Raw genomic sequence first — 4632 nt, forward strand, 5'->3', positions numbered from 1 at the left:
AAGAAGATAAGAAGAAGAGAAGAGGAAGAAGAAGAAGAGCGAAGAAAAAAGAAGAAGAAGAAAAGAAGAAGAAGAAGAAGCAGAAGAAGAAAAGAGAGAAGAAGAAGAAGAAGAGAAGGTAAAGATTGTATAAGTACACGCCAGAAAAGATCACAGAAAATGAGAAAGCAACCATACTCTGAGATATGTTAATACACTCAGATAGAGAAATTAAGGCAACTGGGCTGGATATAGTTGTCAGAGATCACCGAGAAAAATATGGTTTCTAATACCATAGAGAGACGGAGAAACTTTCAAAATACAATGACCTGTAAACTGAGGTAACTCGAAGGGGGTGTCTAAAAGGAGGAACAATTCTTATCATAGTAGGTGCATTAGGTATGATAAAGAATCATTAGACAGACATATAATAACACCAGGAATAAAATGCATATATAACATACAGAAATAGCACTACGAGGCACCGTACACATGCTACGTAAAACACTTTCAATACAATAAAAATTACAGCATCACAACAAACCATAGTATATATCCAAGGCACAAAGTTCTGCAGTGAAAACACGTGATAAAAATAAAGCTACTGAATAATAATGAAAATAATAATAGTAATAATACTAATTATTATAACCATCATCATCATTATTAATATTATTATTATTATTATTATTATATTATCATTATTATTATTATTATTGTTGTTGTTGTTGTTGTTGATGCAGAGAGATATATAGAGAAACACATAAATACATACACATATAATAACACACAAACATAACTACATATATATGTATGTGTGTATATGTGTCTGATATAAAGTCTCAAATACGACCAAGTCTGATTGATCATATTTATGGATTACGCATATTTTCTTAGCAGATGTGTCTGTTTTGTATGGAACAATAACATTTCTTAATCTATTTGGCTATTGCAGTTTCTAGACAGTCACAGAGCAATACTAAAACTAGATTCTTGGTGATAAGGATGGGATGAAGGCTGCAGTTGGGCGCCAAATGTATTGGGAGTAATTTTATGACTGATCAAATTATCTACTTCCAATTGATCCTACACCAAAATTCATATCTATTATAAAATCATATGTTTCGGTATTCTAAATGTTCAGAATATTTTTGTCATAAAACGATTTTACGATAGAACTACTTAGATATTCCCTTGCGGAATTCTCATCGCAAACTCCATAGTCAGTCTTAATTTAGAATAGAGTAGTTACGCGAAAGGCAAATTAACATCAGTAATTATCTGCAGATAATTTGAAACCTGGGTAATGTTTCTTGAAATAAGCTAAATAAGCTAATAATAATAATAATAATAATAATAATAATAATAATAATAATAATAATAATAATGATAGTAATTATAATTATAATAAACAAATGTAAGAATAGATTAAAAAACGAATTAAAGTAGCGGCGAAGAAACAAAACATATACATTGATTATGTGCGATTGTTAATTATTACACATACACACACAACACCACACATATATAATGTATATTACATTGGCGTACATGTATATATATATATATGTATATATATCTATATATATATTATATATATGTATATATATATATTTATATATGCATATATATATAATTACGATATATAATACATAATATATATATATATATATATATAATATATATATATATTATATATTAATATATATATATATATATATATATATTATGTGAAATAGAAAGATGAATAATCTTGTAGTAGATTAATCAAAAGTTATATATATAATATATAATATATATATATTATATATACACACACACATATTAAAAACCTCCAGACATGGAAACTTGCAGTTGGTATGAGCAACCAAACACTCATAAAGATTTCTCGTCAACTAGGAATCAGGGAATCGAAACCGTGCGTATTACACTCATTGGAGTCTGCTTACTTGTTAATAAAATACAGCTATCAGTTTAATTAAAGGAAAAGTAGGATAAAGAACCACTTCTCGTTTCACCAGTGTAATATAGTCGATATTCTTTGTTATATATCCTTTGAAGTCCTACTTATGTTTTCTTTTTAATGTTCATGCTCTCATTCTCTTCTCTTTGGCATCTGACATCTAATGAATAGCTAAATGAAGTAAACGACGAAAGATATCAGGGAAATAAAAACGCAGGAGAAAAAGAAAGACAAATCAAAAAGACACAGATCGCTAACAAGAAAAGGGGAGTTATAAAGTAATAGCAAAAAGTGTTTAAAAGAATGGTGTCTGTTTATTAATTCATGTAATACCGTTAGAGGCTTTTGATGTCTCAAAAACGTCTTACAAAGACTCTTCCGATATGCACTCCGTATAGTAATCTTAGTTTTTAAAGTCGTTGGCAGGTGACAATCGTTACTTCATTATTCCTTTCTTTCTCCTTATCGTTATGTTGTCATGCTTTTAAAATAATTTTTCTTGCTTTTATTTTGCAGTGAGTGTACGAACAAGGTCAGGAAGGGAGAAAGAAAGCTGGCTCTTACTTTGTTGTTTGGCTGTTAACAGCTCTTTTTATATTCGGCGTAATGTTATAATAGTAACTGATTAGCTTGTATATGTTAAGGTATTAAACGAATACTACTATAAACTCCGCTCATGTAAACACATAAGTGGTTACATGTGTGTGTGGTTTTGTTTGCATATGACTATGTAAAATATTCACCATATACACATAGATATATATATCTTTTTTCTTTTATCGTTTATAGTTTACTTCTTTCATTCATTATACTGCGACCAGGATACCTCACCACCTCCAAGAACATTTTAGTCAAATTATTCAAACCCATAACTCTTTGTCTTTTAAACTAGGCACTTACTCTATTGGTCTTTTATGCCGAACCCCTAAATTACCAGTATGTAAACAAAACACCGGTTGTCAAGCGTTGATGGGGTACATAAAGATTGGTGTCAAACGCAAAGTTTGGTGACAGACGCAAAGATTGTTGTATTTACGTCCCCGTAATATAGCGGTTCGACAAAAGAGGCCAATAGAATTAGTATACAATTATACATATATATAAACGACGGGCTTCTTTCAGTTTTCGCCTACCAAATCCACTCAAAAAGTTTTCATCAGTGGGACTGAGCCCGGTACCATGCGGTTGGGAAGCATGCCTTTTACGTACAAACACGCCTGCGTCATACTTGTTTAAGGCGTGAGACTGAGGCTATGCTGGAGCACTGCACTGAGAAATTAGTCGAACGGCGCTTATTCTACAATCATATTTGTCAATCTGTTTAGTTACGGGTATGTAATCAAACCAAAACCGGTTGTAGGGAACAACAATAGACACAAACACACACTCACATATATGTTCCTCTGTGTTTGTGCGAGTGTGTGTGTGTGTGCGCGAGTAGTATGTGTGTATTTACATACGCACACACACATAATAGGCTTGTCTTAAGTTCCATCCACCAGATACGCACACAAATCTTTGGTTGGATATGCGCCACGTAGCGGAACGGGACCCGGAACACTGTGGTTGGGAAAACAAACATCTTATTTCTTTATTGCCAACAAGGGGTTAAACATAGAGGGGACTAACAAGGACAGACAAAGGGATTAAGTCGATTACATCGGCCTCAATGCGTAACTGGTACTTATTTAATCGACTCCGAAAGAATGAAAGGCAAAGTCGACCTCGGCGGAATTTGAACTCAGAACATAGCGGCAGAGGAGATACATATCTCTTTACTACCCACAAGGGTCTAAACGCAGAGAGGACAAACAAGGACAGACAAACGGATTAAGTCGATTATATCGACCCCAGTGAAGGCGGCGAGCTGGCAGAAACGTTAGCACGCCGGGCGAAATGCGCAGTCATATTTCGTCTGCCGTTACGTTCTGAGTTCAAATCCGTCGAGGTCGACTTTGCCTTTCATACTTTTGGGGTCGATAATTAAGCCCAGTAACGCACTGGGGTCGATGTAATCGACTTAATCCGTTTGTCTGTCCTTGTTTGTCCCCTCTGTGTTAACCCCTTGTGGGTAGTAAAGAAATATATATCGACCCCAGTGCGTAACTGGTACTTATTTAATCGACCCCCGAAGGATGAAAGGCAAAGTCGACCTTGGCGGAATTTGAACTCAGAAGGGTAGCCGCAGACAAAATACCGCTAAGCATTTCGCCGGCTTGCTAACGTTTCTACCAGCTCGCCGCCTAAAAAAAAAAAAAATTCGACCGGACGGGGCCCCAGAACGATGGGATCCTGGGGCCGCAATGTACCTTCGAGGTGTCGATGTTCACTGAATCTTGCAATTCGCATCAGTTCACGCAGATAGCCGCGCTCTTCATCGGCGGACGAGCCGAGTGATCCCCCGTCAAACATCTTACCACACATTCATCCGCCTACATATATTCATGGTTGATATTGTAGAGTTTTATCCCTCAATAAATGCTATTGATTTCGAAAAAAAAAACCTGCTGATAGAGTCCATATAAACCTGGACTTTATCATCCACACGAGAAAAACACTTTTACTTAGTAAGGGCCCAGCATGGGTGGAAATATTAAAATGGTAAATTGTCCTAAGTATCAATAGTATCGTATGACAGTGCGGACATCTGTGATCTTGTATTTCTCTTGATATGAAATACAAGTTTCCGT

At 35.0% G+C, this 4632-nt stretch overlaps 1 pseudogene; it reads right to left on the reverse strand.

Moving 5' to 3' along the window:
- Positions 1 to 4196: 4196 nt before the first annotated feature.
- On the reverse strand, positions 4197 to 4355 carry LOC115214541 (annotated as a pseudogene).
- Between the last annotated feature and the right edge of the window lie 277 nt (positions 4356 to 4632).

Source organism: Octopus sinensis, linkage group LG7 (assembly GCF_006345805.1).
Source record: "Octopus sinensis linkage group LG7, ASM634580v1, whole genome shotgun sequence".
Lineage (NCBI taxonomy): Eukaryota > Metazoa > Mollusca > Cephalopoda > Octopoda > Octopodidae > Octopus > Octopus sinensis.